The sequence below is a fragment of the Lasioglossum baleicum genome, chromosome 9 (assembly GCF_051020765.1).
Source record: "Lasioglossum baleicum chromosome 9, iyLasBale1, whole genome shotgun sequence".
NCBI lineage: Eukaryota > Metazoa > Arthropoda > Insecta > Hymenoptera > Halictidae > Lasioglossum > Lasioglossum baleicum.
In genome coordinates, this window is record NC_134937.1 from 12271072 (window position 1) to 12293563 (window position 22492).

The window sequence follows — 22492 nt, forward strand, 5'->3', positions numbered from 1 at the left end:
ACGGATATTTTTCTCTTCGATATTATTTCGTGGCCGCCGCGATAAATCTTCCTCTCATTCCCTCTCTCTCTCTCTCACTTTAAAGAGCCCAGCTACCCGATGCTGTAATTAAGTTCCGCTATTCCTGCTCGTGGCCTTTTTGCATCCGGATCTTTAGCTCGCGGCGTTCAATACGATACTCGTGGGATTTCGAGAGGAGCGGATCGAAGAGGGACGCCGATTTTTCGTAATAGAACGACGATCCTCCGCCGCTATACCTCGCAGCTATAAATACAGCAAAAGCGGGGAAAACATAAAACACGTAAGGCCCATTAAGAGCGGCATTAATTTAAATTGTTTACCGCGCACCGAGCCGAGCTACGACGCCGGCCCTGTGCTTCCGAGTTTGTTGCCGAGAGCCTTCTTTAGCGCTCGCCGATTATTGTTGCGGTGAATCGAAAATCGAGGCTCTCGTTTTAATGAATTTTCCATCGACACGTTAAAATAAGCAAGAAACATTCACATACGAATGTTTTACATATGACAAAGTTCAAAACCTTTCCCCTCGGAATTTGATAAATCACGGTACACGTTCTGGAAACGAGCATACTGATTTCGAGCGTGCGTCGTACAGTTAGCAATGAAATATGTTTTCATAAGAATGATCTAAGCTCCCGCTGGTGAAATCTGATTACGCTGATGAAAAAGGTAGTGTCCCGAATCGCGGAACTTTTTCGTGATCAAGATTTAGGGATCATGTTACTATTAAGGTCGTACATCTGTCTTCGTGGTAGCCGTAATCCTGTCCTCACAGAAATATGGAGTTTGAAATGGTGGAATTTTTATGTCCTCCGCGGAGGCTATGTAAATATAGTTTCCACGTGAAAATAGCTCGATGCTTGTAACATACGGTCTCTCCCGTCTCCACTGCTGACAGAATATCCTCGCGAAATTTGACTAGGACAAGTGCATATCAAACTTGTCACAACGGACAGACGTCGTTACCATCGTTACCACGTCTCGACAACTGCTCGCGTGACGTCCTCAAAGTTCATGCCAAGGTTCTTATTCTGACACTTGCTTGAAACACGTTCTATAATTATTGTTCAACGATTATACTATTTCTCGTGTTTTAAAGTTCGTGTCAGGGATTTCGTGTATTTTCTTCCGAATGCCAATAATTCCCCCGTAATTTGTAATAGTTCTCGGCTGCTTTACTTTTAGCAATGTTCCGGCGAGTCTTGTGCCAAGAATTTTTCTCGTACGATTCTTTCCGAAATTCTTTCTTCTAACGAAATTGTTACTTGAATCGTGGACTTTAGTGTTCAAATATTTGTTGGATTACGAATCGAAGCGGTAAAGGTGATGGGTTGGTGTTTTCGGGGTCCGGGCTCGCTGTCAAGCTTGAGCACGTGGTCCCCGGATCCTCTTGTCAGATAGTCAGCGGTTTCGAGGGGTTCGACAGCGTATCGTGGGTAGCCGGCGCTCGATTGGCAGCTGGCCAATTGCTGGCAATGCCAGCCGCGCGTTTCGGGAAGTTATCGCGATAGGGAAGAATTAATGCTGCGGCGCGGAGCGGCGACCACGGTAAATAACCTCTTCGTTAACGTCCGCAGGGAATGAACACGTTTCTTCTTCTCCTTCTTCCTCTTCTCCCCGATCCTCCCCCGCACCCCTCTGCTACGTTCCCGGTCTTCTCGCGTGTCTCTGTGGACCAGCTTGAAAAAAATCCAAGCGATCCGGAGATCAATTAGATTTACGCTCCGATCCGAACGGGTCCAGGCTCGTTTCGCAGACCTCTGCTACCGGCAGTCGCTTATCGAAATAATTGCCGAATAACGAAGTGACCGGGCTACACGCGTGCGCCGCGCGCACCGCCGCCGATTGCACGATAAACGGTAATTAACGAGCAATTAACGCTCGAGCGCCACCGACCGCTGTATAATTCTCTCGCGCGCCGCGCCACGGATCCTCCATTCATCCCGAGAAGATCGAACTTCCGTGTCGCCTGTCCCGGGGATTTTTAGAGCCGCTCGACCCCTGATCGATTCGATCCTGTCCTCTATCGATCCCCCGACGAGTTCACGAAGAATGGTAAGTTAAGACTGCGCTTCTTCCTTGTGAACTTTTCTCGCGTCTTCGCTGATCGTAGTATCCTTTTATTTTTTTTTTGTTCGAGGAGGAGTTTGGGAAGATGAAGTGTGGAGCTTTATGTGAAATAAAAATTATCTAGAAATTTCAGTCATCGAAGAAATTCTGGCGTTACGTCGCAGATATTATTTCTATTTCGATCGGACTTTTTACATATTTCATAAGACAGGCATACCATTTGAAATAAAACCCGACGCTCATGAATAATGTTATCTGCGCCATTCGTCGTATTTGGAGAACGTCGAGACATGACGATAAAATACCTTTGACACGGGGAATAAATTACTAGCTAGTTAACAAACACGCCTGCCGGACGCTCTGCTTATGGTCGTCGTTACCGAGAACGGTCCACTTTTATTTTACAAAACGCGGAAAAATGTTGCATCATTGATTGAACGCGGATGTTTCTACAAACTCACTTTTCCTATGTCATAGCTTACCTGTGTCTGCATCGATAAATTTATATTTCAAGCTAATTCGACTAATTCAACCCCTAATTAGACTGATCAAGCTCTTCCATTGGCAGGCAGGCGCGTTCTGAGAGACGCGAAATCATATTCCGGAGCTGTGTTCGTGTATCGTTCACATGGTCGACAGGATACCGGCAGTATTTAATGAAACGTCATATTCCGCATACCGTGGATAACGATCGGAGTAACTCGCGGAATGTCGAGCAAGGCTTTATTTAATCGTAATCGAGATATCGATCGCGGTGTCCCGCAGTAATGGAATTCTCCCCGGAGATGAAGAGATCATGGCTTCCTGTCGCTCGCTGAAAAACCCCGCGAAATTAATTGAACCTCGCGGCGCTACTGACACTCGAAAGCGTCCGGGTACCGAAATAGAATCTTCGAAAATGTACCAAGAAGTGCCTCTCACGGAAACATTGGAGAAGTCATCAGGAATTATGAAAAATCGAATGCATTTAATAAGGATCAGTAAATTCTTGTGTAGAGCAAAGATATGACTAAAGTATTCGAATTTCGAGTTCTCATAGCTCTAATTCGAGCCATTCAGCCGACGGATTCCACGTTTAATAGTCCGCGCGTTCGTTGGAACAATGTTTGCTACCAAGAATCCCGTCCAATTCCCTGGACTTCCTCTTTCGTGACGATTGATGGCCGAAAACCCAAATCTACTTGTTTCTCCGCGGTTAGGGACCGTCTACGAGCGCAGCTGTCAACCTCTTTGCTCTAAACAGAAGTCGTGAGAGCCGTCGAGGGAAGCAAGGAGAGCATTAATAAGATGCTGAGCATCGCCGGACTCGGAATAGTTTCTCGGAATAGTTGTTGGACCGTGTGCTAGGTGAAAACAAGATAGATTTTCGAGTGTTACGACTTTGTGACGCACTGCAGTCCCAAACTGGGTTTTAGCTGGGTTCTAGCCGATTAAGATGGTGAAAACTGCCGTCAGAGGTTTTTCAATGGCTATCGAACCATTCGAAAGCTGACCAAGAAAAACCACTCCGAGTAAAATTTCAGCCTTTCAGTAAATTAAATGTCGCGCTTTTGAAAATTCTGAAAAAAAGTAATATATTTTGGATCCCGAGGCGCATTTTACAGAATTATTTCGGATGTTTTGTTGCAAACTGTGCTCGTAAAAAATAGTCATTGAAAAAACTCTAAAGGCAGTTTCGACGATCTTAATCGACTAGGCCCTTTTCTTAAGGTATAAAATTCTGTTCAATTCAATTCCATGTAGAAACAGTCTCGATCCGCTAAAACGACATTGCAGACCGCAATTCGTCGACGTCGACCCAAACAGAATTTCAGGGTTGATTTAAACGGCCCCGGAATTATCGCGGCCATTGTGCGCGCTTTGATATTCCCGGCAGCAGTATAGACCACGTTCTCGACCGAGATATTGCTACTCGTAATTCAACGTTGTTTGTGCGTCTACGTTCGGCCGGTGTCTCCGTCCCCTTAAATTTCGGGGGATGTCTGGGGCCGGTAGAGCGTTTTCGTAGCTAATCAGACAGTCCTTGCTACATAAATAATCCTTATTTCACGTGATGCTGCCGGAGGCCGAATTGGGCGATTTTATTAGCTGTTTCGTGAAAAGGAATTCAATTCAGTTACTAAACATTGCAGATTCTTGCGTTCCAACAGAATGTCGACGGTAGTTCGGCGACTAGCAAGAATCACGGCTTGTATTTCGTGGTCCTTTTTGTTTCGCGAGGAGGTACCCGGTTCTTTGTGGTTCGGTTCATTAAATTCGAAAAAATCGTCCTTTCAGCGCGGCCCGGTTAGGCTTCCCTGCTCCCTAGCCACAGTGTGAGAGAAAGGCATAATCGAGATTTAAAGGATTCGCGAAGAGAGGGCTCTCGCCCTCGAAGGCTTTCGCCTCGCGGTCGGTGCCTTTGAGTCCTACTAATGAGGGAGCAATGATTAAAGGATCGGACTTCCATGAGGGAACGTGACAGCACACGTGACGACCAGTGCAATTTTCAGATTGCAAATCACAGTTGACATTTACAAGTCCTTGACACGTCCACCCACGAAAAGCCAATTTGATCATTTTTAATACAAAGTTCCTTGAGAACCTGTATTCCGGTTACGATACAACAAAATGATCTCTCAGCGGTACAAGTTCATCGCACGACGAACTCTGATTGAATTGCTTCACAATTTCACTGATTGTTTCAAGCCTGAACGATCTCACTCCGTCTTCTTCAATCGTGCAGCCTTCGTCCGCTGCCCACTCTTCACCGACGCGATTCAATCAAGCCTAACGACGTTTAATGCTCGAAAATTACCATGAACGCGCGTTTCGATCGTTGGCCAACCTCCGCAGAGAAATGGCGTGCCTGACAGAAAGTGCCCAATCAAGACATTCTAGTTAAGCGCATAGTTAAAAATAGACATTTTCATACATATTAAAAGGAGAAAGTGTTGCATAGTAACAAAACGTTTATAACAACCACGTAAAATGAACAACACGGGAACAAACACGTTTCACGAATGTAAGCGATAAATATTTTCGCACAGATCTGGCACTTCCCGGTGCCTCCACGATTCTCCGTGATTAACGCCGCGTCGCCAGACCGAATAACGTAAATTCGACATCGCCGAGCAGGATCGATCGGCGACAATGCGTATTCAGGATTCAGTATACCTCGAGGAAACTCTGTTCGAAGGGGGCCGGTATGCGCCTGGTAAGTACATATTCGTGTTCGGCCGTCGGCGTTGCCCTGGCAAACGCATATCTCCCGATAGAGACGAGAAAGAAGAAAAGGAGCTGCGATTGAGAATCGTGTCAGCTCGCGGATCGGTGTCCGATCCCTTTAATTAAATATCTGTAATTGTTACGACGCAACGGTCCCATTAACGTCAGCTCTTTTCATGCCTTCCGATCCTTTCGTTGCGTTCACGGCTATTTCCTACAGGAAATTATGATCTTGATGGACAATGGGATTTGGGGGCGTGAAGAATCGTCGGGGACGTTGGGAAGATGGTACAGTGAAAATGAGGAGACCATTGTGCCTTCTATAGATCTATAATTTAGCTGTTGACAAGCGCACCTTTGCTGTCAGACATTTTTCTTAAACCATTCGGTTTTTCAAGAAGAGTTAAAAAAACATTCAAAGTGTTTCCTTACAGTCTCTCCTCCCAGGCATGGTAACAGACCAGAAGCTTTTTAAATGCTCGGTAAAAGAGCATGCGTCGCTTCCGGGTAGACGGTTCTCTCGGAACATCCATCAAACGCATCGAGGCGAAGAGCGGAATCGTTACGCCGCTGACTAATTTATGCAAATCGCGCGATTTCCATCGGAACATGGCGCTCGGAAGTTTTCCACGACCGCGATGGACTTGTTTTCGAGATCGCTCGGATCTGCCACGGGATAGCTCCACCGTCGATCTCGCATTCTTCTCCTGATCGATAAATCCTGAGACAACGTGTCGATCTGTTTTACAAAATAACAGAAATCGCACTGTCTTATTACTCAGAATGTATAGAAGTCATTTTGTAATTACTGCTTTGTCGAATGGATTGATAGTTATTATAGGATTCTGACACCTAACGACTGGATAATTATACCGTTTACGTGCGCGGTGATTGATAATGATTGCACGCCAAGTATCAACAACGCAAATCTTGCGTCTAATCAACGGGCAAACATACTAGAATAGATAATGGATAAAAGAAAGAAGATAATTGAATTTTTCAAATCGATGTTTCTAATGCTTGGCTTTTGAACTTGACAACGGACAGTTCCCGTGCAAGTATCGAGGTGTCCCGCGACCGTCGATCAAAATCACCCTCGTCGCTCGATTTCGCATGATCACGAGACCTCGGAGACGCGGAGAAAAGAGAGATCGAAGGGAATGGATCGTTCTCGGCGATCGGATCGAGTCGCAACAAGCCGGAGCGGGGCTAGAGGGCGAGGGCGGGGGCAAAAGAGAGAAAGAGAAAATCGGCTTTTGTAGCGGCGCGCAAACAAATCCGACGTGGACTCTGGTAGGAGGATGAGGAGGATGAGGAAGAAGAAGGGAAAAGGAGTTCGGGCTCGGGTAATAGAAGGAGCGAGAAGGAGCGCGGAGACAAGGGGTAGCCGGTAACAAACGACTCGCAAATCCTTCCTGTCAATTTAATCTCGCCTCGAATCCCAGAGAAATGTTAATAAGGGCCTCACTACCATTCCTTCCTCCTTCGTCCCTGCCGTCGTCGTCGATCCTCCTCGATCGAGCGCGCATGCGTGGACGCGAGAGCGCGCGAGCCGGCAACGACACTTTATTTTCGCGCAAAGATACCGCGCTGCGCCACAGCCGCTGACCACGTGGAAATTGTGTGCAAAGCGAGCTGCGCCCGCCTCTCCTCTCGCTCTCTCACTCTCTTTCTCTGTTTATCCCCCATTTTACCCGGCCGTCTCCCTTCCGCGTCCCCCTTTCGGCCTTCCTTCCACCCTCTCGTAATTTATCGCGGTTATGCCAGGGCCCTCGCGGTGGAATCTGTACCAGCGGATAAAGGAACCTCGCTGGAAAAATACTCCCACACGGCTGGTCGACGCGAGCCCGCAATGCTATCGTCCCGATTCGATCATTCCCGGCTCTTCGAGCGCGACCGGATGCCACGGAAACGGGAACTGCACCGCACAACTCCCTGCCGCAACCGCAACGCGGCTGATCCGATGAAGAGATCCCGCTCTAACTTGCAAAGCGAGCCGCCGCGCCGCGCCGAATGCTTGGAAACAAGCTGCGAATTTCGGTCGCGGATCTTCGAATAATAGGGACTGCTCAAGGGAAGGGGTTCATACTCCCAGATCCTGCTGGTGTAGAGCTTGGGGTTTTAGGAAGATGCATATGGATTTTTTCTCATTGGCGAATGTATGTGTTCACGTCCACAGTGACGCAACAAATCCACTCCGCTAAATGCAAATTTCCGGGCACGTGGCGAGTAACGCGAAATTCCACATAGGCCTTTTTTCAATTACGCTAACGATCACGGTGAAGCACGTTTTAATTCATATTCGTTCGAGTCCGCGGCTCGTTTGGAAGTGGTGCGCGCACCTGGAAATTACACGTTGCCGGGATCCACAACACCCTTTCCTAATCGGTTTGACGGACGTGACGTTTTAATAATCTGATTTTAATTGGAGCCCGATGACGTAATGCCCGACACCGTCGTCACGCTTAACGACCTGTGTAAAAGCGTACACAGCCCCGTCGGGCAGCTATTCATTTCTTATTCGCTTCTGTAACACCGCGTTTGGTGTCCTAATGATCATCGCGCTAGCGCGACTACGCGATAATTAACCGTGCCATCTCGTTTTCTTCTGCCCGCCGTGCCGCGCGAACTCGAACGCTCTCGATTCAATGGTTTCTTAACACCTTACTTACCAACGCCTATTAATTAGCTTCTCGATCCTTGTGCTCGTTATTTGCTAGATTACACATATCGCGAGTTACGTTTCTGTCCTGTAGAACTTGTAGAAACTGTTCTGGCGAGTAATATCTCGGCCAAGCAGAATCGGCAGGGTTCACGGTACCCATCCTCCATTTGCCAGAACAAATAAATCAGTGACACACACCTGGCCGCCGATCTCGTGACCGCCCGATAGTACCTAGCCTCTCTAGACATTAAAATTTGATTCACGAGTCCCGGCGCGATTTTATTGAGCGGCCGGTATCTCGACGACCACGCAGCCGGTCTTTATCGGTTTCTCAACGGATTTTTGGCACGTCACCGTCCAGGAGATGAATGGACGATCCATTCGCCACGGCTCGACCACCGGCTCAAGCATTTCCGCATACTTACCGTTGTGTTATTCCACGACTGTCCTCTAAACTGCCCGGAGAAAGTATCCTTTTGTCCACTGACGAGTGGAGATCTGGCCGCGCTGTTGACTATAATCAGGGCATAGCTCTTGTTGTGGTCGCCAAAATCAAGTTCCCTCGATTTTCGTATCAAAGATATGTTCAAATTATCTGCGTCATTCCTACTTTCATTTTGATTGCAGTTCTTTCGTGACGGTACATTTTTTCGGGATTTCGATAAGAAGCTAATGGTGCGTGGATCGGCGAAATTTCCGAGAGATCACAGCACGGTTATATCTGTCCACCGACGTAAATACAATAGTAATTCATAGCGTACGGATATACGATCGAATAACTTCCACCGAACTACCCGGCGCGCGATTTATTTGATCGACACGCCCCTTGCCAACTTGCTCGGCTCTGAAATTTAATGCGCGCGATGATCTTGGGGACGAGACAGGACAGACGGTTTTCGCTTTATTGGCTCGATTCGCGGAAACGAAATAGCGGTGTAGATTTCGGCCGGATTTTCAGAAATTGTTTTATTGCTTGGTAAAATGTACATTCTCGACGAAATCGAGATCTCCAACAAACGGAGTTGAAACCGTGAATTTTAGTATTTTAGAAGTATTATCAAAAATATTTTGTTCAGCTTCTCATTGTCTCAGTCTGGTAGATTTCTTCCTAAAACCAATAAGATCAGGATGCAGATGATGAAATGTTCAGGAATAGTTTGACCGAGTCTCTTTGCGTTTGAATGATCGATTCAGTCTCTGTTCTACAAGGAGACTTTTTTAGAATCGTGTTTTGAAGAAAACGTGGCGGATGAATTTCGAGGAAAATTTCGTCGGCTCTGTTATTTTGTTCGACTGAAGGTAGCATTGTGAACAAGACGTAAAGAGGATCGAGCACGCGTGTACATGCGAGCTTGGAGCGCGTAAATGCGCCATCGAGAAGATCTATTGTTAGCCTAGCCGAAGCTTAAAGCCAAACATTCTTTCATACCGTATGTGGGTCGCCATCTACGCGATCTACGCACGATTCGCTTCCTACGAGTCGCGTTCGCCAAGAAACAACGCCCTAAAAAACAATTTTACCGTCTACAAATCGCTTGGACAGTCTTCAACGTTACGCATTAATTCTCCTGCTCGGAAGAATGAAAATGTCGGAAATGAAAACTTTTCATTGGAAGGATGGAACTAACAGTCTAAAACAAAGCTATTTAGGGTGAGAACGTTGCGTACAAACCATCCTTGTCACGTTCCATATTTATTTCTGTGTAGAACACAAATAGACAATTCAACATGAAGAAACACGTTCGCACCGTAATACCGAAAATAGAGTGGGGAGATGCTCGGAAGCTTACGGGGCTTACGTTTAAAAGAGACCTGGGAATCACGTACCCGCCCATTCAGATCGAATACATGGATCCCAAAACATAAACACCGTAGAATTATTTTCAGAACTGTTGAATTGTAAGTAAAATAAAAACATATCACACAATGTCGTAAAGATCCCAACGATTCGGAACACTCCTTACCCAATGTAGGCCAGATTTTCAGGGTCCCGGTCCGCAATTTTGCCATTCGATCGCATGTCCGATGCTCGACGGCCTTCCTCTCTTGCTCGACTGAAATCTCAATTTGTCGGCGCGTAATTGTCCCGATCGAAGGCGTAATTAGCCGTCGAGCGGAGGCGATAACGCGTCGAGATTATGGTTAACAGTTACGGCGGAATGAGAATCGGCGGAGCAGATCGGCCGAACGATCGAATTTATGAACTGTCGAATGACGGTACACGAGTACTATATCGGCGCGACGTCGGCATTGTCGCGTATCCTTTTTCCCGTGTATTCTTTTTCAATAATAAAGAAGTTCATAATGCGGGACACGGGTCCGTTCGTGGGCGTAATTGGCCCGCGCCGCGTTACGCGACGTTTATATGTCGTAACAGCTCTTTGAAACGTGCTCGGCGTTTGGGACGCGCACACGCGGCCTTTAGGCGAACTTTAATTGGCCAATAAAAAAAAAAAAACGAGCCGGGTCCGCAGGAAAGTGGGGTTTATTGGTGCCGCGATGGTTTTTCGTTGCCTCTCCTCGTGGCCGCCTTTTATTGTCACCTACCGACAAACCGAGCGCGCCCACCGACCAAAAATATATCGTCGATAAATAAGGTTTTATCATCGTGGAATGTTAAGTGGTCGGCCACCTCTTCTTCCTCTCGCGCTAGCGCGTTTCCTCTCGCGTGTTGTTGCGCAAGCGAGATCCGCCGCGCGGGTCCTCGCGAAAATCATTTTTACGAGCCTCTCGCGCCGCTCTTCATTTCTCCGGGAGGGCGCACCGAAAGAGTGCTCGTCGCCGATGCGCGCAGAAACGCATAAATTAGCACGCGAATACTGCGAGTAAATCTCCACGGGAAGCCTCTTCTCCTTTTGCTGCGGCCTTCTGGCTTTGCCCGCGCGGACGCTTCCACTTTCCACGAGAGATTTCGCGTGAATCACGCACTGGAGACTCGAAGTCGATCCAGAAGTACATTCTACTCTGAAATCGTCACTTTAGGCCAGGGCTTGAAACGGGCCCGGAAATAACTGTTTGAAACTGTTTCATTTCGGGCTTGATCGAAACAGTTATGAAGGACCGATATTCTGAATAACTGTTATGAAGGCCCGAAATTTTGGTTGATATCGGTTTCGATTACGGTCCTTCGTACATGGATATCGGTCCTAGCATAACGGTCTAAGACCGATATTTTTTCGGTCCTATATCGGACTTCATATAGGTTCTAATACTTTGTTGCTCGGCCGATGCTTTTAGGCACAGCGACTTCTAAGGGTCGGCCGATGCTTTGTAATCGGTGGCAAAGAGACCGGCACCTTATTGTCGATTGCCGACGCGATTGTTGACTCGACGTCATCGGTGACGCTTTTGCGGGGATACCAATCAGAATGATCTCTGGTAAAACAAAACACATCCTCTTGGACACAAGACTCTTGGACACCACTCTGCAAACGAAAACCTAGATCCTAGAGAGAAGCTCAGCAACTTTCGAAGTTCTCCTGATCTTATTGTCGCTTCATTAGGATTATTTACCATTTCCAATCTTAATTTACTTCTAAACATTACTAGACTGCAAGAAGTTTCACTTTTGCCGCACGTGGTTTTTTTTTTAAATTCAAAAGACTACGTACGTCATGTGGTTGAGCGTACCCTATGTGCTTCGGGGTTGAGCCTTTCGAAAATTTCGTTATTTTTGCGGTAGGACGCATCGTTCTCGAGATACAGCCATTTTTTATTTAAGACTAGCTCGGCTAACCATCCTCACCACTTCCGTTACGCATTTTCGTATCGCGAATTCCGTGACGCGAATTAGGCCTACATCCTGCCAAATGAAGTTTCACTTCAAAAATAGCCAATAATGTATACATTTATTGTTATAATAAAAACAACTTTGAATTATGACCAAAATATAACCGTTTTCAATGTTGCTAGTTATTTTCGGACCCGTTTCAAGCCCTGATTGCTATAACTTGAAACTTAGAACTTAGAACCGATATGAGGACCGATATAGGATCGAAAAAATAACGGTCCTAGACCGTTATGCTAGGTTACGAAGGACCGTAATCGAAACCGATATCAACCAAAATTTCGGGCCTTCATAACAGTTATTCAGAATATTGGTCCTTCATAACTGTTTCAAGGACCGAAACCGATATCATAACTGTTTTCAAGCCCTGCTTTAGGCTGTCGACGTCGTTGAAACTGATTTTGTTTCGCCGAAACAAAAATTGTACTTGATGCCCGATCGTAATAGTAAGAATAAGAATGGATCTGGACATAGTTGGAATAATTTTTCAGAACAAGCACGATCAGCATCGCGGTCTAATCGGTTTAATAGGTCGATCGTTTAAAAAATTGCTCCGGCAGAAAAATGACGGCGGTCGGACACGTTCCGCGCGGCCGACCTTTTTCTTTTCCACCTTCCAGCGGGGCCGGCTGAATTATTGTCCGTCGCGATCGTCGCAGATATTTCAGACGTTCACCGTTTACCGTGGTCGTCGCACGGATTTCTTGAAAATCCGGAGCGAGCGAATTAAACGCAATTAATCGGCATCGCTCGGACAACGAACACGCCCGGCAGGAGAGATCATTGTCGTTGCATGGTCGGCCGGCTATTATGACGTGCTGGCGCGTTAAAGATAGCAACAAATTACACAGCCCCGTCGACCGCGCGTTGTGATACGAATCGCGGTTAATTGCGGCCGTAACGCAACACGATCGGTTTCGCTGCTGCCTTTTACATTTTCGTCGATTGAAAACGCGCCGTCGGAAATTCGAGGAATTCCCAGGTGAGCCGTGGCTCTGACGGGGCACTAAGCAAACCCTATGCGATTACTTATAATGAAATTGCCCCTGCCCCGGTATTTCTGTCACTTTTCATTCCGCGCGGGGTCACAATGGCTACTCGGCACAATATAATCTCCCATTTTCCGTAATTGAACTGCCCGCGATCGCAACAACTAATAAATAAAGCTCTGCCAAGTGTTGCGGATGTTGGACAGGCTACCGGCGACCAGTAGCGTAAAGTAATTAGGCGAAATAGTGACAAAGTTTATGGTATTGGGTTCATCCATAAGCTGTACAAATATTTGTATGCATGATTTTCGAGTGGCTCCCACGTAAACGATCAGTTTCTCACGGGGTCGCTAACTATTCCCGAGGACACTTGACCGATTTGAAAAGCAGGTTCCTTCGATACCAGGAGCCGAAATTTTTCCATATTGCGATAAGCTCCGCCAGGCCTTAGGATCGTCTGAAGTGGCCTGTAAACAGAGCTACCTAAACTAGTTGATCGCTGCGTTTCCGACACAGCACACGACGAAATGGATGTCGACGAGCCATTAGGCGGACGCTACCGTTTCTCAATATTTTCGTCGCTACCGGGTGTTTAACATTTCAGTCACCGTGGGAACTAGGAATGAATTGAAATATTGAGAATTATGGACTACTGCTGCAAACGAACAAAGAGGATAATTCTCTTTCATGCAACTATTTCAGAAGAGCCATTAAGAATTGCACAAGAATTACTAGAACGAGTAGCAACTATCAATCTCCCTATTTTATCAATTTGTACAGACCGAGCCAAACTTAAATTCCGCGTTAATGCCGCATTCCCAGAGCCAACAAGTCCCGTAAGTCCCTTCGCCTGTACCAGCTTCAAAAACCAATTGATCGAACGTCGATAATCGTCGATCATTTGATCGGTTCTGAGGAAATGAGCGTCTCGGTCGATCATTTGAATCGCTCGTAAACGGTTGACAGGCCCAGATCCCGGATCCGGCGTTCACAGGGCCCGTTAGACGGTGAACGGGCGAAAATTGCGACCAGTAGCCGGGCAAAACCTCGCGCGAAACATTCGTTAACATTCCCAACACGAGGTAATGATCGCCGAGTAAGAAGCGACGCGGCAGCATTCGTCGTGACAGCCTGCTCTCCGGTTTCTAGCGGCATGCTAGGAAATTAATAGATCCTAAATGGTGGATCTAGGCATGACGATCGCGCAAAAACGACGATCCTCCTACATGGTTACCGACGGGTCACTACCGGCGATTATCATTCATAAATTAGTGACTGGCTGTCGTTACCGCGTTAGACGTCGTAAACATCCTACCACGCTGCTAATTAGCGGCCCGGATGTTTAAGACGACACAGGGCAAGGCCCTGTTTCGAAATTTTTCACGGTGTCGCTTTGGTTAATCCTTTGCAACACATGTGAACGAGAGAACCGTCCACGCAAACGCAAAAGCGCGCAAACATCGAACAACAAATTTTCTCCACCACTAGAAGTGGGATTATCGTCACCGATAGTTGACATGCAAAGAGTCCCTTGCTAATCCCGAAGGAAACTGTCTCGCCTCAAAAATCGCAGTGCCGAACCTGCTGTGACTGCGACTGTCCCCGGGATCTACGACTCTAGAAACCGAACACGAATCTCCGATCTAGAACGAGGGTCGATCGATCGTTTACAGATTCCCCTAAAGCCGGTGTAGTCCGAGGTGTCATCGGATTTTCAACAGGTCGGGCTTAATATTCGACTAGCGTCGTGTCCCTCAGTCCCACGGTACTCGGGGCCTGATTCTCGAGAAGTAAGCGGATAAAGGGCCAGATGCGACAATCGGAACGATTTGTCAGCGAGAATGCACGCCTAAGTCCTATTTCCTTAATCCACCGCGACGGAGCGACCTGTCAAGAGGTTCCGGTCTCACTCGCGATTCCGAGTGGCAACCTATTCGAAATGCAGACATCCAATTTTTTTTTAGGTCACGAACTTCTTTAAGTGAAGCCACTTCTCTTGCCATCGACCACCATTTTTGTGCCAGTTATTATGAGACTGGTGTGAGTGAGAATTCCAAACAAATTGATGTTTTTGTTTGTTATATAACTACCTTGGTGAAAAGGTGGCAGAGTCAAGGTATTAAAAAATACCGAGACACACGACAAATCACCGAAGAAGTGAAATCTCTTCGATTTTTCTCTCGCCCACGTTTCAATAATATACTCAAATATCCTCCATGCCACTTACATCGGTCTTATTCCGTGTTCATCGTAGCTAAATTCGTTCCACAGCGTGAACAAAGCTGCACAAGGAACGCGGTGTAAATTTATTTCGACAGAAACATTGCTAGACATTTCTGTACGCCGCTCGAGGCTTTCGTCCCTTGAGATCTTCAGGGCCTGACCAGTCGGTAGCTGCGCCTCGGTTGGCTCTAATGACGCTAACTGCAACGAACATCAGTGATCAAACATTGTTCTACACGACTGCCACCTGGACGTGCAAAGATGAAGACCGTGTCAATAGCGAACGCGGTTGTGAAAGCTGTGGATCTGCGGTGTCCTTGAAAGGATTTTCGCACCTCTGCGAACAACTTGTGTTACCCTCGAACGTTATCCCCCCTTCCGACGTTTTCACATTGATTTTCATCTGCTTGATCAGTAATTAAAACAATTTCTACTTTCAATTTCCAAAATCGACAATTTCACTCATTTCCCCCAAACGTTTTCATCCCTTACATTACAAGGTACAAAGTATTAGATATACCACGTCGGTAATATTCGGTAGCTTCGATGGGTGTCGTAAACGTGTAGACGGTTCCCAGGTACGCTTGTTTCGAGGGAGAATTGTTCCGCATCGGAGAACTATGAGATCAGAGTTGAGAAGTCCGGATGACGGGCCCACTGGCCGATGGAGCCCGGGGCGTAGGCGAAGCCGGACGTCGTTTCGGCAACCGACGAAACTGCTGGGCCCCGCGTAGGCGGTAGCGAGCAATTCCGAAATCGACGTTTCGATTTACAAAACACATTGGTGGGCGAGAGTTGGGGCCCGAACGACGCGGCGACGAGCACGCCACTCTTGTTCGCCAACACGCGTGCTAACCCCACCTCGGCGCCAGCTTATCGCGGCTAAAATCGTTCACGTGGGCGGCCACTTCCGGTCAGACGATCCAGACGATCCGCTAGTCTACGTTTTTCAAATCTGTTGGCCGTCCAGCTTAATCATCGCGGACGTTCAGGTTTCTTTGCGCTAATTTATGGACACCAAAACGAAAAACACTTTAATACTGAGATGATAGGCTACAGAGTATCCTAAGGAGGATTAGTATGACGAGGAAGCCTTTTAATATCTGGGTACATTGGATCCAAGCAAATTCAAAAGAGAATCTTTGTACATCAGAGTGTTAACGAATGAAATTCCAGTGACCCTGGGCAGTCTAGAATTTCATACAACTGCAGCGCCATTTTCACCGCGCGAGGTCTCATTCGCAGGTGGACGGATCACCACAAGAATGACAATGCGTCGCGAAGCATCGAGGATATTCGGAGTTCGAACACGCCAGGTCTAGACAGCCGAGGATGCAAACGGAACAGATGATCGCTTAAGATTCTGTCGGCATTTCGCGGAAGTCCGAACTTCCTCGAGGGTTTTTCGGGTGTCCCTCCCTTGGTTCATCGAGTAATCCTATCACGCGCGCCTTGTTCTCCTCGCTTTCTGTGTACTTTTTACAGCTCGTGTTCAACGCCGGATAATCGTTCCCCGCGCGACACTCCGCCGACACGGTGCGGTGATGTGTGTGTGTTGGTTGAACGAGGCTCCGATTTATGATTCCTCGTTTACAAGCCGCTTTTAAAGCGTCCGAAGAGGCGAGGATAGAAGAGATGAGACAGCGAGAAACAAAGGAAGAAAGGGAGGAGGAAGAGAGAGGGAGAACAAGTTTTCCTTCCGGTTAAAAAGTCGCGCGCGAGATGGACTATTTATACGACCATTAGCTTACGATCTTCTTCGTTCGGCTTCTATAAATATCGGCACGCCGATGCACTAGTCCCGTTTCGTCATCTTCCCGGCGACCCTGCTCGACGATCTGGCTCTCGTCTCGTCGCTGTTTCCTCTGCTCCGAAGGTAGCATGATATCGCAGCAATCGCAAAATGTTGCTGGTCCATCTCATCATCCATTTCATAAATCGTCAGCAATCATTACCCACCTCGATTAAACTTCTCAATTGCCTCCGACCGAAACCTCGCCGCGGTTTTACGTAACCGAACGAGTCGGTCAAGGCTCGAGAACGCGACGGCGCTATCGGGCCTGGTTCGGCACGGCTTTGCTAAGCAAGCGCCGCGTAGAAATGAATTAAGGGCCGGTCGTTCACCAGCCGAAAAATTCGCGGCAGTAAACCACCGCGGTACGCCACGGCTCGTTATCAATCGTGCGCGGTGGAGCATACGAGCTGACTCGGGGCACGCGCCTGGCGGGGTCGTAGGCCGCCCCACCTCTGCACCTCGGGCCCCCACTTCTTGGTGGGAGAGAGAAAGAGGACCCACAGCGGAGTGAGAAAAACCGTCCCCACTCCTGAACAGCGTGGAACGGGGCCCGCGAGCCCAGTCCTCCCACTCGACCGTTCCCGTGCACCCCACTATTCGCCTCTTCCCCCACCATGGGGCTCCGTAGACCGCCGATTCCCCGCGACCCGCCTCTGCGTCGTGTTGCGCTGTGCTCGGGATGCCGCGATAGTGGCTCTCTCTTTCGCCCCGTCAAGTTTTCCTTGTTGAGCCAGTTAGTTTTGCTGAATGATGACGGTGTTTAGGGGTTGCTGGGTTGAAAAAGTAGGTTGTAGACAGTGGGGGATAGGTTCTTGTTGGAGATTACAGAGCTTGTGTCGCGGAACAGTGGGTGTTTTACCGAGCTTGCGAGAGACCAAGAGCGTAGCGAAGGAGCGAGGCGAGCAGGGCCTCTCCCTCCGTGGGCTCGGTGTCACGGGCCAGCGGTCGTAATGCGGCCCACACGCGCGCTCCACACTGCCGCGCAAATCGCATAAACACGGTTGCCGACGCATACGCACGCACGGTGGGGCAGAGGGACGCTAACCGACGAGGCAAGCGGTCCTACCTCCTGCAGGGGACCGTGTCACGTGGCCCCCAGGCCGTGTAGCGGCCACGCAGCGCACGGGCTGTGCTCTCTCGTGAGCGGCGCACACAACACCAGTCAGAGACGAGCCGAGAGACCGGGCGCAGATCGCACTCTCTCTCCCAGGAAGCGCGTGTGCTTTCTCCCTCCCTCTCTCCCTCGCACTATCTCTCTTTCGCTCTCTGTCCGTCTGTATCTGTATCCCCCGTCTTCTCTCTGTCCCACACCTCCCTGTTCTTTTCTCTCGCTCCCTTTTTTCCCCGTTTTACCAAGGCGGCATTTCAGCCGCGACGCGTACGCGATACGATACACCACGCGATCGGCCCGATCGCCAAGCATCGACGCGCACGTCCACCCCCGCAAACAGACGAGAGCTCTTCAGAGCTCGTTGTTGCTCGTTGCGCGAAGCGTGCCAGATCGGATTCGATCCGATCCAATTCGCTCGCGGGGACCGTGAAGCTTTCGGTTTCGGTTCGCCACGTGCGCCGTCACGCAGTGTTGTATTTATAGTGGGCAAACCAGGTCGCATGCCATCCCGTGTGATACCAACGACAAGAATCCCGCGGGATCCTCGGGAACAACGTGTGGCCAAAAGGGCTCTTTCCCTTTTCTCTTTCTCGCTCTCTCTCTGGTGACACTTCTGGATAACGGAAAACCGATCCATTCGTGATCTCGCGCGCGCGGTTGTGATTGCTGCTCGTTTCGTTTCGTTTCGTTTGTGTAGTACGAACCTTTGGTTCGCCACGAGGTACCGTATTCGCTGCTCTCGACGGTGGCGCAGTGCAGTTGTGTCTTGTGCGTCGACCCGTGTGTGACACCGCGAACATCTCGACGAGGATGCTGCCGAAGAGAACATAGCCGTCAACTCGAGCCACGAGGAACATGCTCCTACTCGACCGCCGCCGTCGCTCCGGATCCACCTCGCGGATGAAATTGAATGGTGTGCTTATTTTCTACTTACCCCGGCGACAGCTCGTTCTCCGCTCGTACAGTGTGCTCGCAGTTTGATCGTCGTGTGTGTTTCGCCGTAACTACGGCTAGTGATGACGAGGGACTCGATGTTAGAACCTAGGGTTGATCGTCGCTTGATTTTTGGGTATTTTCATTTGGTCGAATTGTGAATGCTCGCCGTGACAGATAGTCTACGGGGGGATCGAGGTGATTAGATGTTTATTATGAGGTTTGGAATGACATATAACTTCCGTATGGAGCCAAGCGATCACAAGCCTGCTTCGAAGTCAGAATTCTATGGATTCCACGCTTCAATTCGGGAACTTCGTTTCCGCCCAGTCGCGTTTAACATTCTGCGTCCGTGTTCGCAATGACAGATACCTCGCACGTGGAGCTAAGTGATTAGATGCTTATTTTGGAATCAGAATTCGTGAGTTGATTCAGGATCTCGGTTCCGATCTGCTCGTGCTACTATGTTGCGTCGGTGCTTCGAATGATAAATCACCTGTACGTGTATAGTTAGACTCCTAGAAACGTATTTTGGAGTCGGAGTCTAGACTTCTACGACCACATCTGCAAATTTCTTGTGTCGTTGCATTTGTGTAGCGCTTTGCGTCGATGTTTACAGTGATAGATGACACGTATACGTGCAACTTGACCATCGGAAGCTTATTTTGGAGCTAGAGGTGCGGTTCCAAACGTGCAACAATATTTCACGTGGACGGTTGCGATGACACACGGTGTGTACATGGTGCTTATTTCCGAATAGATGGCGCATACGTGAAGCTCGATCATCGAGAGCCTATTTAAAAGTTAAAATCCAGAGTTCGGTGATTTCGTTCGCAACTTTCGCCTACACAGGTTAGGGATTAAACTATTCTTCAGCTAATCTTGAAACTACTGCACCGTATAACTGCACTATTTCTCTTCGTCAATTGTCGTACGCGTAAAGCTGAGTGTTCGGGAGCTTACTTCAAAGTCGGTCTTCGGTTTAGGACTTTCTCGTGATTGTGACGCGCGAGACTTGCCAGCCAGGCGCGGCACAGAGACAGAGCCCTATTAAGACCGTGAAACGCGGCGATAAAGCCAGACGCGGGACAACGAGCATCGTGTGTCCGTACATCGAGCAAACATTTTTACGACGGTGCCGTTGTTGAGCCTCGGCAGCAGTAAAAACCGCGTATTAAAGGCCCGGGACCCGCGTAAACACGTTAAAAAGCACGAAGGGCCCGTGCCGGGGGAAGCGTGCCGCTGCGTCCCCGCTGTCACGTCTCGAGGCCCCGGGATCCCCTCTCGTGATAATCACTCGTGGTTAAGTTCGTTCAAGCGCGCGCGCGATTATTATTACTTCCGTGTATCTCTGCTTGTTCGTACAGACGGAGACTTCCGCTGGCAAAAATCCTGATGGTTATACCGCTGATAATTCAGTTAACGTGATCAACGAAACTCTACGTTCAGATTCCGATCCTCTCCGGAACTGTATATCGGATTTGCGTAATCGAACTATTATAACGAGACACTCGTTTCGAACACTGACGGTGTCGCGGCATCTGGCAGATGTCACTCGAATTACGCCGCGTAAATTAATTAGGATTCCAGGCTGTGCTCCGATTCGCGCGATCGTTTTATCATCTGTCTCGGCCGAAGCGATACGGTTACTCGTGGACATGCTTGATTTCCGTAGTTGAGGTAGATTTCGTTGTGACGTGAAGTGACAGTCTATCGGTCGTAGAGTGCGGATGTTTGTACATTCGCGAAATTTAGAAATCTTTGAAGTACCAGAAGGTAGTTGAAATGACGATTTAATTACATCTCTATTTGATCATTGTTCGTATGTCTATGAAATCATGAAAGGAGGCGCGTTTCGGTCAGATTTTTGCAAGGATGTTCATATCGATGACTGGCCGAGATGCGAGTCGACCAGGCGGCGAATCCGGAGCGGAAGTTGGATAAGCAACGATGACGAGGACCGCCACAGTGAAACGAGGATCGAACACGTGGCGGTCCGTTCGATGCTCCTCCTTCGCGGGCCCTTAATGAAGCGATCCCTATCGGCCGACCAGGATCTGATAATTAAATCATGCACCGGTCCCGCGGCGTCGAATATTAATTGAATCGCGATCGGAATCGATCTACCTCGTTTCGCAAACACGTCCTACCAGAGCTGTTGGCTCTCTTGCTCTCTGCGACGGCTTATGACGCGCACGCCGCACCGTTACCTTTCTGATCCTCGTCGAAAAAACGACGACCAGGGAAAAAGATGGATGGTTCCTTCGCCGAGAGAGAGAGAGAGATAAAACGACACAGATTTAATTCTTCAACGGCAAATTTCGGGAATCTCCCGGCGCGCCCCGGTTTAATTGACCAGATCTTGTTAGCGACTCGCCCCGATGAAATTGAATATGCGAGGCTTATCTCCGGAGACACCGAAAACCCGTGACGAGAGGAATTTCGGAGCCCGCCAGCGAACTGCCACCGGGCCCTCCGCAGCTAACTGTTTTCTCGGTAAACAGAACCACCGGTCGTGAGGATTGTCAATGGTGTTGGTCAAACAGTTTGCTGACGCCAGAAACCGCTTCCGAGGACTCGAAAATTCGCTTTCGATCTGACGGTGATCGAGAGACTCGTCGAAGATGTTTTTTCTTTGACAGGTGCTTTTTGTCGCATCGTGGATCGTAGATTCTTTTGCTTTCGAAGGTCGACGATTTTCTACAAAATTTCTGTAGGGAATTGTGTGCGAGTATGACTCTGCATGTTTTTTTCGAGTTTATTAGCTGGAGACTCTCGCCTGGTTCGGGACAGAGATCTCGTGTTTGTTTAGATTTGTCTGATGTAATTGTGAGATTTTGGTACTTGATTGTTCGATGACTCGATTCTTTATCTTGCTGTCTTGTTTTTGGGGAAAGTTTAAAAATTTGGATAGACACATTCTTGTTATTTTGATAAAGTAGTGCTGAAGAATCCATGAAAATTGAAATTTATGCAAATACTTGCATCGAACTTGTATAGCACTTGCACCGCAATATTGAGCCGTAGATCACATTGACGGGAGAGTGGGGGCCGAGTTTCGTGGAACGGTGGATCGTTGATTGTCAGTTGTCGATCGATAAGATCGGCACGCTTGTCGCATAGGAATCGGCGCGGCGGCCTGGCGATATAGGCGTCCGCTGGGTATCGGGAATAATCGGCGATGCGTGTTCCGTTTCGGGCATCGGTCCCTGGAGCACACACCGGTTCACGGGGGCCCCGCGAATAAATTCGTACGCGAGAGAGGGCCCCGTAGTGAAAGATCATGAGAAGATCGGCACGATGAGATAAGCATCGACGGTACTCGGGGGCTGATGGGTCCGTGACGACGAGAAAAGAGTCTTTGGAAATGCGTGTCGAGGCCGAGGCAGCCGCCAGGGAGCCTCGTGGGAGGGGCCAGGCAATTCCTCTCCGGGTACCAGGAGGGCCCGTCCGATTTCTCTTTCGCAACCCTCTTGACTTTTTCTCGCGAAATTCGTCTCCTGACGCGAGCCTTTTATCAGCCGGGCCGCGATCCGCATCGATAAACTTCGATTCCTTCGGTTTCACGTGAAAACAAAAAAACCTACCCTCTCGCTCTCGGGCAGTTCGAATCTTGCAGCATGTGGTTGTAATCCGGTAGACGGGCTTCCTGCTTTGTCTAGTTTATCTATGTTTGCTCAGGTTGAGCGCCTGC

The 22492-nt window shown here is 48.6% G+C and overlaps 1 protein-coding gene across 4 annotated transcripts in view; it reads left to right on the forward strand.

Annotated features, from left to right (window-relative positions):
• Positions 1 to 22492, forward strand: part of LOC143211741 (uncharacterized) — a 235213-nt gene that overhangs the window by 170576 nt on the left and 42145 nt on the right. The window contains exon 1 of one of the 4 annotated variants that reach the window (XM_076429672.1): positions 9552 to 18778. The exons of the other annotated variants lie outside the window; for them this stretch is intronic. The gene's annotated coding sequence lies outside the window, so the exon portion shown is untranslated. Of the gene's footprint in view, positions 1 to 9551; positions 18779 to 22492 lie in introns of those variants that run through there. 4 annotated transcript variants of the gene reach the window in all.